Source organism: Microtus pennsylvanicus, chromosome 16 (genome assembly GCF_037038515.1).
Source record: "Microtus pennsylvanicus isolate mMicPen1 chromosome 16, mMicPen1.hap1, whole genome shotgun sequence".
In the NCBI taxonomy this organism is placed as follows: domain Eukaryota; kingdom Metazoa; phylum Chordata; class Mammalia; order Rodentia; family Cricetidae; genus Microtus; species Microtus pennsylvanicus.
The window spans coordinates 44,354,243-44,374,914 of record NC_134594.1 but is presented as its reverse complement, the minus strand read 5'-3'; the positions used below and the strand labels follow the sequence as shown (position 1 = coordinate 44,374,914).

Here is a 20,672-nt window from a genome sequence, read left to right as displayed (position 1 = left end):
AGGAAGGAAACAGAGGAGAGTCCAGTCTTGTAATTTAATATTGTTATTAAAACTTTAATGTATCCTATTCTTTAACATTTGGTGTTAATATGAAACTACTTGGCAATGCTTGACATTTGAAATAAACATTTTTCTATTGTTTTATTTGCAAGTGGTCAAATTAATTTTGCTTAGCTACAGTTTGGTCATAAGTCCCATGAGTTTAAAGACATAAATATGTAGTCTTTAGGATTCCAAAGAAAAGGGTCCTCCTCTAAAAGGCAGGAAGATTTCTTTATTTTTTTCAGGTAGGAATTTTCCCTAAATAGTAGATCTAAAACTATTTTTGTTCTGTAAATCATGCTATGTATAATAAAATATCTCTTAACTAAAAAGCATTTAGTCTATATAGATAAATGCTTATAGATTTAAAAACCAAATTTATAAGCAAATATCAGAATGCCTAAATTTCCAGCACTGAAATGTTTACGCTTACAGAGGGGCAGTAGTCACTATCAATGAAGTCAAAAATACCTTGAGGGGAGCTGTTCAGATATTTGCACACTGGCCAAATTCTCTAATCTATGTATACATTTTTAGTTTTAAAATTATAAGAATTAACATCAGTGTTTGAATACTTTAGTCACCTACAAGATAGCTTCTTTCCATTTCTATCTATAAAATCAACCATAATATATTTTTATTTATGCCTCAGGTAGAATGAGCACTTTAATATGTCTAATATGGATATTATCCCATCTCTGTAACTTCTTACTAAAGGGATTATATTGCTCTAGTTCATAGATTTAAGTCAGCTATATTTCCTTCATTAAAATGATTATTATTTCCACTAATGTCCTCCAAATAAATTTACTTTAGTGTTAAAAAGCAACTGACACCCAGTAGTTACCTTAAAGATTTATAATTGCAATTTTTTTCTCTTAAAAATTTCTGTGTAATATTTGGTGTCTGACCAAGTGCTTTGTAGAGCTTCTTTATTGGTCATTTTCAAAGAAAAGGATGGGAATTCTAAGACGTAGCAGTAGCCACTTGCATTTTACACAGTAGCATGCAGCTTCTTGAAAATCTGCACTAAATTTTGCCATCCCTTCTGCAAATTCCACGGTCATACAAAATAATCTTAGCACGTTACTCATCAGGGATATTGGAGGTACATTTTGAGTTTTAATAATAAATGCTAGAATGACCAAATTGCAGACTAATTATTTCCATATTGTACTTACAATGAGTTTTTAAAAATTATGAAAGAGATGACTATATACAATCAACGCTATTTATTGTACCTCTGGGCCCTACTCTTCCAAAAATTGAGCTTATCAATTTTCTCTGTCAAGCTTGAACTAATGTAAATAATTGAAATAATGTAAAGTTATATTTTCATGTTTTTATAGATATGACATGACACGAATACATACTGTATGAGTATCTCAAGTGTGGATAATGTTGATTGGCTAACGCAGAGCTCAGTTATAGGCAGTAAAACCTAGTTCAATATCCATGTAACAGTGTATCAGTTCATTGCTGTATAGATGTGTCTGTGTGCATTTAAGTGATAAGTGCTCAATAGGAGTGATGACAGCTGTCTAAAGGTTTTTAATTCATTTTATATATACTGTTCTGGAAAGACCAAAATGTTTATGAACTATTCTTATGTAAATTTACAACTGCCCTTCACTGTACTTTTTGCTTACAGTATAGGGTCTTGTTCTCTGCTGTGTTAAGTGGGTGACACACTCCAAGGAGACATACAATCTCTACAACTTCTATTGAAGATACTTGGATTTCCAATTTTTCATGTGTGCTATGTCAGAAAATGCTTTTAATTTTATTTTTAAACATAACATCTGATGGTTTTTTCAGAGTGTTGTGAAACTTCAGTCATACATAAAATATGTTCTTATATAAAGTCAAGATCCTTTTTTTTGGTTTTTACTTAATAGTACATCAATCTAAGAATGAGAAGCCAAATAAGTGTATCTTATATTATCCCCAAATAAATCCAGATGTTTCTAGTAAAAGAGGGGAATCTCTGCTCAGTTTGTCAGCTATGTATGAAGAGAAGAAAATTAGAATGTCTTTTGAAATTTAAAATAGGATGACTAGTAATTCTGATATTCCACACCCATAGTCCTTGAGGGCCTTGGGCATATATGGAAGTGTGGCTAATGGGTTTGTAATGTGCTCCATTGATAAAATGCCATGTTTGTATCAGCCCTCCTACTGTGCCATCATCACATCTGCTATGGTACTCACATTAAAAAGCAGGAAAGCAACTTGCTTTAAAATATTTATGGTTTGATATCTAAACATTGTCCATTTATTTTGACTTAAAGAAAAATTCTTTCCATTTTAACTTTTATTCACAAAGCCGGTCATTTGAACCCAATCCTATTAACATGTTCTCTAAAGTTATTCTAACATTATAGCTCTTCAAACTTGCCCATAAATTTATAAAACTTTTATACTTAAATGTATCAAATATTTAACACATGAATATATGGGTGCATCTGCTTAAAACACAGTCATTTTTTATTTCAAGTCTCTAAACGCTGTGGATATTTTGATGGATCATGATAGTACACTGAGAATAAGCAGAGAATTACTACCAGTATTCCTACGAAAATATTTCCAGTACCTACCATGCCTTGATGATGTCAATCATTTTTATTTTTAATAAGCGCACGCGTGTGTATCTGGTGTGGGAAGTGCACATTGAGTACAAGTGTCTGCTGGTAGCTAAGGTGAGCCCAGATGCACCAGACCTAGAACAGGAGTTATTAATATTTGTGAGCTCCCATGATGGGTTTGGGAAAACTAATCTGGAGCAACAGCAAGTGTGCTCTCTCAATGACTGAGTAATTCCCCAGCCCCATAATATTAGTTTTTAAAAAGGTTTTTTTTTTAACCTCTTGCAGTTCATTTAGACTGTGATACACCAATTTCTCCACTTTCTCCCTTTCTTTATCTCGTGGCATTCTGGAGGTACTTGTCTATATGATTAGAGTTACCCAAGGACTTCTCTTGTGGATGAATTTCGGTGTATTTAAACTTGTTTTCTGCTGATCAAGTTGATTGTGCCTTATTTTTGGGTGGTCCACTAGTCTGTCTTGTGAAAGACAGTGCAGTTGTCAATTCAAAGGTACCTTTTTGGTTTTTTACTTTTAACTCATATGGAATAAGCAGGGGTTTGATGGAATGACTTACAAAAATTCTTTATCACATCAACATTAGTTGGAAATACCTACACCAACAATAGTACAGTGCCGACTTTGGACAGTTAGATTAGATAAACTTGACAAATCTTTATGAATAGATTCACAGGAAGCTTACTAAAGGAAGTGTTGGAAAGTTTCACATGTGCTTTAGAAATGGAAAAATGGTACAAGGTGCTTTGGCACTTAACACTGGTTAATTTTACAACATCATCATGGAAGATGGGTAAGTATGCTCACACTGCTCTGGTATGCTCAATAAAAGCTTGAGGAAGAACTGGATGGTCTGTAACATATTGAATTAACTCGTTTTTTTTTTTTTTTAAAAAAAAAGGCTTTTAATGACTTGTCTTGGTTAAAGCATAGCACAGGCCATTTTGTTAAATACACAATAATAACATTGTATGTTTTAAAAGAGCAAACCAGCACACAATACTCCAAGTAACGATGGTTCAGATCTACTCATGTAAACATGCCACAAGCTCTAAGGGAAATGCCCAGAGCTAATCTGGATCAGAAAGAATTTGTGAACGCTTCATGTCCTTTCTCTATGTAACACCTTCTTGCTTTACATTTTAAATTCTCTTTGAACCCTTATATACAGCTGACACTTTTCATTTGTTATACTTCAGGTGGTCCTGCAGCGTTTAGTTTTGTTTATCTTATGCCATCATATCCCTTCCCTATGTCTTCCATCTAAGCTTTACTTGCCTCATGAGAGATTTTGTTTTGAGAGTATTTGCAATGCAGGTCACTTTGTCAGAAATAGGCATGATGCTTTCCAAGTCTTTTTAATGACAAAGGATTAGGAATTTCTCAAATGAAGTAGAAAGTTTCTGCTTGGCTCCAAGGATGCCTCACCCACATATTCTGGCCCAACCCTTGCCGATTTGGTACATTCCCCCATGCACTGAAAAACTTCGCAATCTGGGGAGTGCCTGGAGGACTTGGGGTGCTCTGATGAGGCAGGAAGAATGAGAATGCTGCCTTCTGTTTTCCCATCAGGGCTTAGGAAAGCCACCCCACCATTAACACAGCCTGTTCTTTATGCTAATTCCGCTCCCTAGGATTTTAATATTTCTTTGCCCTTTCTCTCACTAAGTAAAGAATAAGCTAATTTTTCAATTTAACAGCCAAACTCCTTTCAGATATGAATAAACTCGGTATTATTTATTATGCCTGAATTTACTGAATAAATTTGGTCATTTTCTTTCTTTCTTTTTCCTTTCAGGTTAATGTGCCAATTTCATTTTACTGTAAATTGGAATGTGGGGGAGTGGATTAAACTCTTGGGAGGGAGTCAAGTCCAGGACTCTAGCTTTTCCTTCCCCATTTCCCTCACCTCTCTGTGTCTCCTCACCTGGAGTATGTGGATACTAGCACAGTTTCCCGGAATGATGAAAGGAAAGACTGTATCTTTTGTTAAATGATGCTTGAAGAAGCAGGCTCATGCATGGGAGTGCCACTCAGTGCAAAAAAAGTCTTTGTTATTTGGTTATAAATGGTTTTTATCATCTTAAGACGCTAGTCAGTTTTACCTGAGAGCATCCATTCATAACTCACTAATTTGCCCATTTTTGCTAAGAAATGCTTATTGAATCTATTCTTAAGTAGTATTTATTAAAGGTAAGCGCTAAATTCAAAGCCTGTATTCTTAAGAAGTTTCCTGCTTCTGATGAGTTCCCAGTCACACAGAAATAATGTGGATTCAGAATTATTCTCTGACAACTAAGAATGACGCCTTCACTCCACCAGTTCTCATTCTTGAACGCAGGACAGTAGTCTGGTAGCATTGATCAGAAATCTTCCCTAACATGGACTCAAATTTCCCACTCAAAGAAAGCTTATATATTATAAGTTGCTCCCTTATGTTCTCACAGAGTCAAATTCAGTTTATCAATAAACACCACAATTTCACTATGTTAACCTCTGCCTCCTACATAGTTTAGCTTACATGTACCTAAAATCCATCTCACTTGATATGTGTATTTTGTATGGCCTTTGAAGAATCTTGAGTCCATAGAGAAACAGTATATTGCGATCAAATGGCAACTGAAATTTAAATGACAGCAGATAATTTCCCAACCATGAAGAGATCAAGTCAGAATTTATCAATGCAAATGGTTAAAAGAAGATAGCAATATTTATTATTGTTTAATTTATTTCATTTGTATTAAATCATACATGAACTCAAGAGAACTAGTTTGCTTAAAATGAGAAAGATTTTAGAAGAATTAACAGTTTCAATTTACATATATATATATATATATGATTTAGGAGTGCACATGTTAAAGTCACTTATTTCAATCATTGCCACTCATTATGTTACTAGTAATAATAGGTAAAACTACATTTGCTAAGCATCAGAATCAATCTCAATTAAAAATTAAGAAATGCATATTTTCCATTTATTTTATCCAACTTTTCATAATACAATTTACAGGTTTTTCAGAAATCTACAGTATTTTTCTCAGCATCTTTTGCTCAAAAATTTTTTGATATAAAAATTCCTATTGTTATAGGAGTTTTATGATTTAAATTTTGGATGTATTGGATTCCTACCTAAAGAAGCACTTTTGTGTAAATTCACAGGCTTATGAAACAGCACCATGGGAATGATTAGCAAGGGCCTTGAAACAAATACGTAGACTATTGAAGTCAAAAGTACCAACACCTAACATTCTTACTTGGCCTCTGCTTTCTGGTCTTCAGCTCCATTCCCGAGTCAAACCCTGTTTGGGTGGTTGGTGAACAAATTATAGGATATTTTTATTCATCTAAACCATATGTCCTGTAGACAGGTATAACAGCACATTGCACGGGATTCCTAGGTCATAGCTGTCAAGTGCTCTCGGGATGTCCTCACACATTTGTGCCTTAGTTCCCAGGAGTGAGTGCAGATTCGCAGTGCCGCTGTCACTTCTACCTAGGTTATTTTTAGAATGAAATGCAATTTTGGATTTATCATTATACTTAATCTGTATCTTAAAAAGGTTGTCAAGTCTGTTTATATGCATTATTGTGTTAGCTATTCGTGTTAATGAGACAAACGTGTCTGTTCATTTTGATTTAATGTTTTTGTGTGTTTCTGTGTGTGTATGTTCATGTGTGTATTAAAAATATTCCATAATGTCTGTAGTATTTATTCTTATAATTATTCATAACATTGTTAAAATACATTCTCAGTTTCTAAGTTTGAAACACGTTAAATAATTTATAATACATTGCTATGACTAATTGAAAAGAGCTTAACAAATCAATAAATTTTGTAATTTGGGAACATGAGTCAAAGTCACCAAACCCGAAACCAGAATCCTGCATTTACATTCATAAATTTTAGTTTGTTAGATCAGAAAACAGTAATATATGTGTTTGCAGCTTATGTAAGTTTGCATATAAAAGATGCATTAATAAGTGAATTCCAAGGCAGAGGAATAGTTTTGTGTTGAGTGAGTCTGTTGGTTTAGATAACAGCTATTTTTCTCTGTATTTTTACATGCTTTGATGGCAGAACAGGAAACCACTTCCATAAATGTAAAATTTGCCATTTTATGTTGGAAACAAGCATAGCGTTCCTCCTTTTCCTTCTTCATTATAACCAAGCTTTCATCTACCCCTCCTTCACCGGAATCAACATGGCAAGGATGGTTTGGTCTGTTTATCTCCCTCCCCTCACTCCTACTCTGCACATGAATATTCCCCGTACATAGATTAGTAAAAGTCTAGCCATCTGTCAGATGGATCGAAGAAATTCTCTTCCTAGCCCGCTGGACAGGAAACAAAGATGAATTTGTAATAAACTAGCTTTGTTCAAATATTGCCCTTAGTAGGAATCTGACTAGTATATTATTGTTATAAACTAATGGTTCACTTAACATTCTATACTCTAAGTTCAATATAATCAAGTGGTAGAGAATAAATCTGTCTCACTCATCTTTGAGTTTTTAAAACATTTTTAAATTACATATTTAATATTTATTTTAAAATAATTTTTAAATTATATATTTATTATATATTTAATTTAAAATAATGGCAGTTAACAAGTATGAATTCTGTGCCACACTCATAAAATATGCACTATTGTAATCATTCATTCTCATTTTCCAAATGAGGAGTCTGAGGCATAGAGGTACAAAGAGGTTAAATAATTTGTAAGGGGTGACATATGGCCTTGCTCTTTAACACGATGGCTGCGGTGACACACTGAAAACGCTGCCTTGAGGGAACATAGATCATTCACAGTAAAAGTATTCCAAAATGCAGAAGACACAAACCCATCCAACCGCAAAACTGACACGTAGGGCATAGACTTCTGCAAAGCATTTAGACATCCCTGCATAAGTCATGAAGGGACAGGGACATTTCGTGGCAGATCTATGGCATAACGGTGTTTGTGGTTGAGAAGACTAAGTCACGTATGCTGAAATGAGTTTCCTGACAAGCCTGCTACAGTTGCTGCTCCTGCACCATCTGAAAAGAGTGAATGTGCTAACCTCTCAGCTATTTCCCTCACTGAGTGTGGAGCCAGGGCAGAGCTGCAAAGCAAATGGCGTCAAATTCAATACATGCTACTCCTTTCCCACAGAAACTATTTTAAATTGAATGGGGTGCTGTTCTCAAATCATATTCTATGACCAGGTTCCTGAAAGATAGCTCTCATCCTATACCGTACCAGCTCCCAAGTCAAGACACAGAGACTTAGTAGGTTTTGAATGCTCGGCCTTAGCTTACCTCTTTTCTTGCTATCTCTTATAACTGAACTGTTTCTCTTCATCTATGGTTTGCCTCAGGGCTTTTTACCTTTCTTTTTCTGTATGTTTGACGTTTTCTGCCTTTTCCATGTCTGTCTGCCTGGCCCCGAGCATCTCCCCCTCTCTCTCTAGTACTTTTCTCTCATTCTGTTCTCCTCTAAATTCCTCCTCCCCCTTATTCTCTCTGCCCACAGGCCTCTCCTATCCTCTTCCCCTAGCTTTTGGCCATTCAGCTCTTAATTAGACCAATCTGGTGCCTTAGGCAGGCATTCACAACAGCAACACACCTTTACATAATTAAACACATATCCTTACATCATTAAAGAGATGCAGCTAAACACACGTAACAAGTCTTAAATAGTCTACAACATCTTATGAAAGTTTATTATTTAGCAATATTTTGAATGACATCTTCTCAAACAGTTCAGGGATTATTTTAATTTCTTCACAGGTGGCTTCACTTAGTAAATTCTATGTATGAAAAGACTATAGATATCAACAGGTGATTTTTTTCCCAGCTATCTCTATATTTGTGTTCAAATTATTTCCTGTATTCTAAAAAAATCATCTTTTCCCTACACATATTTGATCATCATTACATTATTTTTTTTTGCAAATATGTCTGCATAGCTCTGAGTTCCAGAACAAGTTATTCAACTTTCGATTGTTATTAATATTTATAAGTGTTGTTAATACTTCTTGGCATTTGGGAGAACAGGGTAGGAATATTGTTCAATATGGTGAAAACCTGCCTCCCCTTCCAAATATTAGTAATACTAGTTAATAGGCATTGAAAAAATATGGTTAGGTACCAGTTATTATTTTACAGGTATCAATACTTTTACCATAGTATTAATGAGATTGGTGTTATCAATATGTCCATTTCTTCTGTGAAATGAGGCAATGTTAGATCACTCTAGTTCTAGCTGGAAATCATCACAAATACTTCAACCTCATACCCCACAGAACTGAGTTTGTGGTGTTTTCCAATAAAAGCTTCTCTTCTTCAGACAAGCTTCCTTTGGTTACATTTGGGTACTAAGCTACCAAGGAAAAGGTAAATGTCCTTACATGCAGAAAGACATAAATGGATTTAATCCTTTTTGTAAATGTGGAAAATTTGGAAATACTTTTCTAGTGTTAAAATCCACCCCTTGTTTTCCATTTACATATTGATGACCATATATCATCAATCTAGGCATTTTGAACATTCTTTAAGACAGCAGGAAATATTACTGAATGGCTCTTAATTTTGTATTCAAGTTACAATGGGTTTCATTTTAATATCTGTTATCACTACTTGTGTGAAGAGTCATACCTAGGCTGTCTGTTGACAGAGTCCCAAAAGGCTCACGGTCACTTTTTCTGTGCACCTTTAGTTCTCTTGTGTTGACTGAACGAGTATATATCACTCCACCACACTTCAGTACAGAACTCTGCTGTTCCTGTAGATTATCAAAAAGACACCAAAAAGCAAAGTGCCCAAGGTCTTCTATAGTTTGTTTCTATTTGTCTCTTATATGCATCTCAATTCTAGTTTTTCTATATGATTTTTATGAGCTACAGGTTGAACTTATTTTCTAATTCATTCAGGAGGTCTTTATTGAACACTCCATTGATTGCAGCATATGTGTGCCTTATGATATTGACTTGAGAAAAGTATACACTCCTACATATTTTGAACTTCTGGAATGGCCTATGAAAGAAAGTTGGCAGAGATAATTGTGGAAAAGAATTCATGTGCCACAATAAGCAGACAGATAGGCCTGAATGGACCGCATCTGAGGCAGACTCAGAGCAGGTTGCAATTACTGGAAGGAAAGGTTAAATGCTGGGAGATGGCATCAAATACTCCCCTTGGTTTTTGAAATGGCATTTGTATGTTGTCCAGGCATGCTCCAAACTTAAAATTCAGTATACTCCAACAATCCTTTTGTTTTAGGTTCTTGAATGCCCAACGATTACAGGTGTCTGCCATGACATCTGACTTTTGCCTTCTCTTTGGGCTGAAAAATTTCTCAATAAGATCTATTGAGTAAAGGCCATCTCTGCTAATTTTCCCAACAAATTATATCAAACAGAATTGTGCATATAGTACAGCATGGGAGAAGCACCTAAAGCAATCTTGAGACAGGAAATATATTAGGGTGGTTTCGGCATTCTTGAATGTTCTGGTCTGTGTTTTGTAAGCCTTTCCCTACCTCCTGTAAGGATTCTCACTTACCCAACCCTGTCATATAGTCAAGGTTTTTGTCATGGAAAGGAAGATCTAAGGCAAAACAACCCATGGGAAAACAACCCATATTTGAAAGTCAAGAAGTATTTCACACATTTTGTCAAAGTTCCTGATCATGTTAATAACGATTCAAACTGCAAGTTAATTGCATTTATTAATTAAACTGAATTTAACTGCCAATTGGCTACTTCTACTGTCATTAGTTATCATTTGGTGTTAATTTGATAGTAAAAACATTGTACTCAATTAATAAAAATGAACTAAGTACTATCAGAAATAGAAACCAGGAAAGACAGTAAGTACATTAGACTCATTGTTAACTAAAGTTTTGGTTTTCCAGGTATAAGATTTTTGCTCAGTGTCATACATTCCCTGATTTTGTGTCCCTATGGATGATGGTATATAGTTTAAGAACCTTTCATATTCATGCATTCACCGATAAATGGCCAATCACACATCTTTAGCCACTTTATATTGTTTTTCAATGCAATTGAAAAGACAGGATGATCTCTATTTGTAGGGAAAGATATTTAGAAAAATGTTTCCATATATTTTATGTTATCTTTCTTTTACCAGCTTTTTATTTACTTTGCTCTAGGTGTAGAAGGTGTAAGTCATAATAAAAGGAGTATTTATTTTCATAGAAGTTAGTGCATGTAGGGTAACTGGCAATAAACAGAGAAATCAATGCCCTCTAGAACGTGACGGGGACAAGGAAGAAAATTAGGTGATATACAGTGGCAAAGATAAGTGGGCATATTTTCTTTCATAAGGTGTCAGGAAATATATGCCATCCCTAAAACATGCTTAAAAATCAACCAGAAACCAATGACATTAAATGCTTAAAATGCTGTAAGTGAAAAGTCAAGAAACCAGGTGAACTAGATTTAACATTTCAGGAAAGTAAGTGCCTTGAACAAATAGGTCTGGAAGATAGGAGTTAGAAATAAAATTGAAAAGTTATGGCTGAATGCTTGATATCCTGACCCTCAAAAGGCAGGGAAAGAGGGTAATTTGAGCTAATCTCTTGATAATCAGTTTGGGTAAAATTGTGAAATGATGTCTCAAAAAAATAAGAAATGAAAGAAGAAAAAAGGGAGAATCAGGGACTAAGAAAGGGAGACAAGAGAAAGAAGGAAAGAAAGAAACAGAATGAGAAAGAACTAGATAAAGAAAAATTTAAGTCATTCAGTAGCATTGATAGTTTGGATATTTTAAAGTTTTGTGTCATGTTAAGGATTTTTCTTTTTTTAAAATAGGTAGATATCAGTGAATAATTTGGAATAAAAGATGACAATATAATTGACATGTTAGATTGTCTGTAATTCAAAAGCAATAGTAACTGGTCATGACTGGGAGTTACATGCTAACACCTTGAAAAAGACTTTATCTTGATAAGTTTATATCACCAAGAAATTGAGGTATATTGTATTAGTCTACTATTTTAACAAAAAAGAAAATATTGATAGAAATATGACTTTTGCATGGTCCTTGAGTTTGGTGATTGCAAAGGGACTGCCTTTAAGGACAGAAAGGAAGTCAGGCAAAACTCCATCTGCAGAGTCCAAGGCAGACAGAGTCAGAGGAAAGGACCTGGACAGTGTGATGGGAGGCCAAGAGTAACATATGAAGAGAAGCCTCAGCAAAATGATTGAATTGTGAATGCAGTCCAAACATAGGAACACTGTTCCTGGAAGTGGGAAAGAACTAAGACATAGGGAAGATTGAGTTGTTTGGTTGTGTGATCTTGTATGGTTTATTGGGAAGGGAAAGAAGACCAGTGATCTTGCTTGGGTAATATAAATTGACATGCTTATCTAGGAGTCAAGTGCCCTGTGGATTCACTTATTCAGAGATACCCATGTTCAGAGTTCTCATCACAAAAAGCATTTGAAACTGGGCGACCCAATTATATTACCTGGGTGGTCACAGTGCAGATGCTTGTACACTGGTGTTCACGGCGGGGGTGGGGGGGGGGGAATCAGGCAATAACACAGATGAGTAGAAGCCCAAGGAAAGAGAGTTGAGACTGTGTAAATGAGGTTCAGAGAGATGGGACTGCTGGAGTTCCTGTGGCAGATGTCACCAAAGATAACCAGATAAGCTGAACTTGATCACCCAGAAGAGAGCATGTTCACAAACCCTCAGATGTCTATCCAAACAAAAATGGGAAACTAACACATGCTGACTACCATCCTTTCGCGGTTCAGTGATACCTACGACGAAAGCTTGACGTGTCGAGGTACAATGCAGTGGGTCAGAATTAAAAGGCAAAGCAAAACAAGCATGAAAACAAAACATCAACCAAACAATTATTAACCCAGTATGAGAGACTCCAAGAGAGAATTCTTCCCCACACCAACGTATAATCTTGAAACTTAGCCTGCTGTCCAGCCTCATTTCCAAAGGTTCTGACCAGGATGACCTGCAATCTGATAGCATAGGATCTGAGAACATTATCCTTTCCTTACTACCATGAGAGCAACAATCAATAAATATAGAATCCAATCACACTAAAAATAGGAGAGCTGAGTGTGTATGTAAATTCCACAGAAAAGAGGGTGAGGCATGGTGAAGAAAAAATATTTAGTCCGGAGGGTAGCACCAGCCTGTAGAGGATGCTGCTTGTAAAGCTGTGGCAGAGGAGTCATAGATTCAAGTCAGCCTGGGCTTCTGGGTGAATCCAAGGGTAGCCTGGCCATATAATAAGACCATACTTTAAAACTGAATCAAAAAGCAAGACGAATGGGGGTGTGGCTCAGTTGTAGAATGCAAGTTCAGGAGTTTGGTTCCTGATGTACAAAAAGAGAAAGGAAGGAAAGAAGGAAAGAAAAGAAGGAAAAGAGGGTGGGAGGGAGGAAGGGTAAGAGGGAGGAAGAGAAAAAGGAAAGGAAAAGGGGGAAAGAAAAGTGGAAGTAGGAAAGAAAGAAGGAAGGGAATTAGACAAACAAAAAGGATGGAGAATTGGGAAGCAGACATGTTACGCTACAGCTGAACTGATGACTTAGTAGCCTATCTGTAACTAAAACCCATTTTGTGTTTGTCAGAAACTGCTCTATCTTAACAACAGGAAAATGGCAATAATTGCAGCATTCATTTCTTGCAACTGTACAAGTCACATGATACGTACTAAAATATGTAATACAATGCTCAACCTATGATAACAGCTCAAACTGGTTTGCCAGGTGCAATATCATTTTATGAAGAGAACTCTGTCCTACAAGGTTAGACCATAAAGCACAAAGTGTGAAAGAAGAAATATCTAAATCTAAGGTCTTATTAAGACCATTTCTCTACATTCAGACTTTTCAAATACTTTGTCTACAGGTTTGATTGTCCTTTCTTGACAACTTCATATTTCTTCTATTCCAGACATATTTTTATTTAACAAATGATGATTTGACTAGTATAGCTACAGACATTATTGCTGACCCGATGCTTTCCAAAAGGAAATCCCATATTGCAATGGCCCCTTTGCTGTTTTCCTTAAGTTTGTAGAACTGATTGATGAAGGAGCATCGTCCAAGATCCCTCTAAAGTCCTACCGAGCTCATCTCACAATGCGGTCAACCACCTAGGAACTTACTCGTGCCAAAGAAAATCTCTCCTGCAACACACTTTATGGAGTAGTTTGCATGCTAAGTCACTCTCCATTAGCGCCCATCTTGTTCAAGCTAGGAGTGTGGAGCTTATATTTCATTTTGTCTTTGGAGCACTCGGTGTCTAAAGACAGACACTGTCTTTTTATTGCCAAGCTGAAATTCAGCGAGTTGATTGTCTTTAAAAGGCAGCTTGTAGGGAACCTGGAAATGCAAAAGGCAGGAACGTATCCATCAGAAAATGGGTTTTACTTTTTGACCGTTTTGAAACAAAGCTGCTTGCTTCAAAGTTATTGGCTTTTATTTCTAATGAAGAATTTAATCATTTACTCATTGCTCAACGCTTCAGGCTTATGTGAGAGACATTTGTTTCTTCGTGTTGATCCCAGGCCACACCATGCTGACCTTTCCCCCCTCCTTGAATCTTAGAATGGGGGACAGAAAAGGATTGTATGGAGGTCAGGCTCTATAGAGAAGGCATGGCCACCCACTCTTCAGAGAGTAAGGTTTCACCGCCAATGTTTTTAACTTGTGACTTTTCTGTTGCTGCTTGGGGCAATTGACTTGAAGCTTATAAAGCCCCAAAGGAAAGCCAGTAATTAGTTAAAAAGCCACCCATGATGGAAATGAAATACGATTTTTGTCACTTTACAAACCTTAGAAATAAAAAGGAAAAATTGTTATCTTGATCAGAATATATAATTATATTAAATCCATTTGCATTCTGTATCTTCAAAGCTATGTTCATATAATTGTAGTTGTTGAATTTCCTGGCATAAAAGTTTAGTCCTATTTTATTATTACATTTACACTAGTGATAAAAGCAAGAGTAAAGGTGTGCTCTTCACTCCCTGTGGTGGGAGGTAGTAGTTGGCTCTGCCTGCCTAATCTGCCCTCAGGTTTATTGATTTTGCTGATTTTCAGACTTAAAAAACAGCTAATTTTAGTACAGTTCAACATTGTGTTTTATCGCCTTCACCATTGTTCTAAACTTTATTGTGTCCTTTTTTTTGGTTACTTTTAGCTTTGTTTTTTTTTTCTTATGATTTCTTTATCTTGAGTATGAAGTAACTTCAGAGGTTTCTTTTGATATACTGGTTATTTTCTGCTCACATTTTCCTTCTAAGCACCATTGTAACAGCATCACAGGAATGACAATATGACATATTATATTTTATCTTAGTCACAATATTTTCCATCATCTCCTTTCATTCTTTGTAAATCCATTGTCACTTAGAAGTGTGTTATTTTTCAAATATTCAGAACAGTACAGATATCTTTTTGTTATTAATTCAAAATTAATTCTTTTTGATCTGCGTATATAGTTGATATGACTGAAACACTTTAAGAATCAAGAAAAAAAATTCCCAATAGTTGAAAGAAATGCTCTGCAGTTAAAGACGTAATGATTGAAGAATACCGCTTAGGTTAAGGAAGTTGATGATAGGTTCAGCTGCTCTCTTGGTCATGAGATGGCATGTAGAGGTATCCATCATTGTTGATTTTCTGTCTTTTTTATCAGATAAAAACATCTTTTATCATGTTTTTGAATTTCTAATATTGGTGCATGAATGATTGCTATGTCTGCTTTGAACTAATTCTCTCCATTTCTATAATATATTTTGTCTGAAATCAGTTTGCTTGTCATTTATAGAAACATTCTAGTCTTTTTCATCCCCATACCTTATCTCAATGTATTCTTGTCAGGGTATTCAAAATAGGTTCACTATAAGTAGCTGGATTTGAGTCTTGACATTTTTATCCAATTTTATGTACCTCTTCCTTTTTATTTTGGTAAATGTCTATTATGTCGATTGATATATTAAAAATCTACCATTTGATATTTTTATAGTTATCTTCTATTATTATTGCTTTGTGGAAAGTGAAATGTTCTACTTTAGTCCTTTGTTTGTTTGTTTGTTTTTCCATTTTGCTGTTACTATAGTAGCCCCTCTACAGATCAGACTGTCCCTGAACTCACAAAGATCTATTTGCTTCTAAGCTCCCAGATGCTGGGATTAAAGACATAGACCACCATGCCTGGCTATTTACTTTTCTCAGTTTTTGTGCTTCCCTTGTAAAAGATTTCTGTTCTTCATGTGTTACAGACATTGTTTTCACTGTGAGTGCTTTTGACTTAGGCATCATGTTTAAAATTCTCTAGCACTGAGAAAATTTCTTCATGTTTACCCTCACATCAACCGAGTTCTGTCGCTCTTTGCCTTGTAGATAGATGCAAATTTGCTTCTGATATCACCCGTACATTTTCTTTTCATTTATTTCAGTCAAGGTCTTCTGGCAATGAGTAAGTTTAACAAATTCTAGAATTCTGAAGTACATTTGTAGTAGGAGGCTGTTTGTTCATTTCCCAGTGCCCAGACTCCTGAAATAACCACACAGAAACTGGGGTTAATTAAATCACTGCTTGGCCCTCCAGCTTCCTATTGGCTAGCTCTTACATATTAATTTAACACATCTTCATTAATCTGTGTATCACTACGTGGCTGCGGCTCACTGGCAAAATTTTGGTATGTCTGCCTTTACTGGCTGCCTGTAGGACTAGTTGGTTCCTGTATACCAATCATGGGTTATTAATCAAATTTAAACTAAGATCAGCTAGGGTCTTACAAAAGCTTCGTACTAAAAGGATACTCTTCTGAGCTTCTGCCTGGTCATCCCTTCTTTCTCCCCCTCTCCCTCCCTTCCCCTCCCTTCAGATTTTTTAGATTTTCCAAAATTTCACCTCTCTTCCTCTTCAGTTCAAGTGATCCTTTCTGCCGCATCAGGGTGCTGAGATTGGGAATATTCGGAAGTGCCCTGCCTCCGAGGCACGTCCACAGCCCTTGTTTGGATTCTTGCTGATGCTGTTTTAGTGTTTTGGTGGCAGGGTCTCACTCTGTAGCCCAGGCTGTCCTCAAACTTGCACTAGCCATTCTCTGCCCTCCACTGCCCAAGTTTTGCAACTACAGGTGTGTGACATTATTCTCAACAATGTGTTTCATTGTTGTTGCTAGTGTTTTAATTAGGTATTATTCATTTGCTTAGCTATCTATGCTTTATTTATATGTGTGTACATGTGTGAGTATACACAGACCACAGTGTCTGTAAATCAGAGGACAGTTTTGAGGAGTTAGTTCTCTTCTTCCACCAGGTGTGTGGGTCCTGGGGATCAAACTCATGTCAACAGGTTTGGCAAAACAAGCACTTTTAATATGAGCCAGATGAACTGTCTATGATTGTTTTTTTAAATATTTTTTCTATTATCATTTAAAAGTCTGACACTATAAAAATTTCATCAAACATGGTGGCACCTAATTGTAGTGCCATGCCTGAGTGCAGAGAGGCAGGGGAATAGCCAGGGGGATGACATCCTAGGTTGCAGAACACCATGTTGTCTTTAACAGCAACATAGCCTTCTCTGATGCATTAAATGACAATTTCATTATTAAGTAATGAATACAGGCGCTATAAATGTTAGGTTCCAAGTTGATAAGAAAAGGGTGATACCTCCTACTTCTCGTTAAAACAAATTCAACTACAGTTTTGTTATTGTAGTGAAGTTTGATTTGTTTTAGTAATTATAAAGTCCCTCAAATGGGACAGAAAGCACACACTGAATAAATTTAAATGTACTAACAGTTTGAAATGTACTCAACAGGTTAAGTTATTTTGTGTGTGTCTTTTAAAATAAAGCAATAGATTGAGGCTACAATTACTGGGCCCTTTAAGGAGACTGATTGATCTACTTAGGGAAGTGCTCAGAACCAAAGCTCTGCCTTCATTAATGCTTCTGGCCCATTCTTTCCTACACTTAAAGACAATCTTGGTGTAGAACTCTGGCTGTTCTGGAACTCGAAGTGTAGAGCATGTTGACCACGAACCACATTCACAGTGACCCAGCTGCCTCCTACTCCCAGGCGCTGGCCCTAAAGACACAGCAGTATTTAGGCCATTGTTATGGGGGCGTTAGAATGTTTCTGGGAGATATAAGCATGAAGTAAAAGCAGCCAGATCACACAGTTAGAAATACATAGTTCGCTTAACTGTCCCACAAGTTCTTTGAAAATTGTTTTTTTTTTTCCTCACGGGATAAGGAAGAGTACGTGTCTTCAATGAACACATAACAATTAGATATTTTTGTGTTTCTTGATTGCTGCATGTCATAAGACATGATTGAAATCCTTTTTCTTTGCCTATGAGCAACAATCTAGGTCTGCCCATTTTAAAAACAAAATAATATCCTTACCCAAGCAAAAGCAATGAAAGTCTGGCTTCTACCGTGATTTCCAAGGGGAAGACTGTCACAGTGAATGATACTTTTGAATGCACATTTCTCATGAGATGGCTACAGGTGGGAACAATTATGTGCTCTCTGGTTTAAACAAGGTATCCTGTAACAGGTTCAAGATAATGGAAACTGGGCCAAAGGTATTACTTCTAACAACTGAACTCACGCCCGTGTCAAAATAGAAAGCTTAATAAATATTAGATTATTCACCAACACTAGATTTGAATAGCTTATGTTTCAAAGACAGATAACATGAGGCTTGTTTAGGTGACAATGAGAAAGATATAGAAAACAGATATTTACCCTTAATCATAGGAGGTCAGACGTAACCTAGATTATCAAAATAAGAGCACTCAACAACAACAACCAAACAGATGTGATGGGAAACTAGAGCTGTTTTCTGTGCATGTAGAAAGGAGCTGGTAAAGGCTGTGAGCTGCTAGAAGGCTGGCTTGTTCTTCAGTGTGTGAATGGAGCTACAGGCCAGTTCTGCGGATGATTCATGAAGTCTTGAGTTGCATTTAGGACTTGAACTAAGGTGGTACCTGAAGCTCATCCTCATTTTTGGAGTGTTCTATCAAAAGCTCTTGCTGCAGAACAGAAAGAAAGAACATAAATGTGGTGGGAATTCATTCAGTCCATAGCCTTTTGGGTACTGGCCCATTAGGGCGTCTGAGGTACTTCCTGCGAACTGATAATGGCAGACAAAATTCATGCCCGCTCTCTTGGGTGGTGGTGCACATTCTGTTCGCAGCTTCCAGTGACCACAGAGGACCTTGGCTCCCCACCCTTATTATGATTTTTTTCCCCAAATAAATACTTATTATCCTTTATTCGGGACTATCATGGGCCTCGCTAATTATGATTACAAACAAAGACACTGCTAACATAATTAATCTCATAACAATACCAGATAGCTTTCTGTGGCAAAAATAATGATTTTTGTAGCATGGAATACAAAAGAAGAGTATAAATCCATAATCATAATTGGGAGGATAGATGTAAAATACATAGTGGGTTTTTTTTCAAAGGGAAGAATTTCCTTAAGATTTCCTGTAAAACATTCACTTCATTGACAATCCAATATACAAAATATTTAAAAACTTTTATGACTACCTGATAGAAAATTTTGCAAAATTTAAAAATTTTCAACTGTCTTTATATACAAGGATATCACCACATACAACTAACTAATTGTAAAAGAAAGACCAGTCCACAATTTGGTTCAGACCTAGAACCTGAGCTATTCTTTAGCCTGAGGCAGATACATTTCAGGTTCAATCTCTGCTAAAGGAAAATAGGCCTAGAGACACATCTCATTGTTTGGGGAAGGGAAGAAGATGGGCAATCAAAGTGGGAAGAAAGTGACATTTCTAATCTGGCTGTGATGGCAGCATACCTGGAACATGGTGTATGGACAGCTATTGACGAAAATTATCATGTCACCAAAAGATGACCTAAACTTTAAATCCTCACAAAATGTCACACCAGCCCTGCCTTGAGGACTGAGCGTGGCGTGGACAAAACACTAGGTTCAAGTCCAAGCACCAGAGAGAAAAACAGACAGACAGGGTGAGAAAGAGAGACAGGACAAGAAAGAGAAAGGAGTAAGGGAAATGAGGATATATTTTCCAAATCATCTCTGTTTATAATATTTAGCTCAGAATATTAGAGAGTTATTTAAGTATTTATTAAGTAACAAAGAATACAATAAAGCCAATATCTCTGTCTAATAAAGGTTTTTTAAATTATTAATTTTGATTCTCAGTTGAGTTGACAGATGTGTAACCCACAATATCAAAACTATATTCCGTGTGTGTGTGTGTGTGTGTTTAATTCAGGTATTAAAAAATACACAGAATATAAAATTAATGGATTCTTAGAGGAAGTATCTTAATGAATTCTGTATAAGCCTAAGAGGTCAACAACAGTCATGATATCAGTATTTTGATTTATATGTATACACATGTACTTACCATGTACTATCTATCTATCATCTATCTATATCTCTAGCACATAGGAAAAGTAACCATGGAAACAGTAGTGAGAATCTTGTTAAAGTATTAGTTCTTGTGCTTATGGTAACTATTAGCATGCTATTTCAGGGACTGCGTGGGGTGTGGAGGGTTGGCACACAAAGGAGGATTATTACAATGTTTGTATCGTAATGTAGAAGAAATTATTTCCCAAAGGAAATCACTAAGAAACCAGTCACAAGAGGCTAAGAGAAAGACAAAGAACAGGGGATGTGGGTGAGCATTGCACCTGCTTTTGTGAAAGACGTGATTGCGTTCCTGTATTAGCCGGGGTTCTCCAGAGACACGGAACTGAGAGAATGGGTCTATACAGAGAGAAGGGGGGTTTACTAGAATGCCTTGCAGGCCGTGGTCCAGTTTGTCTAAAAATGGCTGTTGTTCTTAATTTTTGGCTGCCTGGCTAGAGGGTAAAGACGTTACGCAAGGAAAAGACACAGACATGCGGCGGTCCCACGTGGGTGCACTTTAATGGGGGAGGGTAACAGGCAGGTAAGGGCGTGCCAACACAGTAGGAAAGGCGGGGGAAGAGAGGAGAAGAGGAGAGAGAGAG

General features: G+C 36.3%; 1 protein-coding gene across 6 annotated transcripts in view; it reads left to right on the top strand.

Moving 5' to 3' along the window:
• The window catches only part of Gria2 (glutamate ionotropic receptor AMPA type subunit 2), a 116,051-nt gene extending 114,140 nt beyond the window's left edge, over positions 1 to 1,911 (top strand). For all 6 annotated transcript variants that reach the window (XM_075950701.1, XM_075950704.1, XM_075950702.1 and 3 more), the window contains one exon: positions 1 to 1,911. This exon is cut by the window's left edge. The gene's annotated coding sequence lies outside the window, so the exon portion shown is untranslated.
• The last annotated feature ends 18,761 nt before the right edge of the window (positions 1,912 to 20,672 follow it).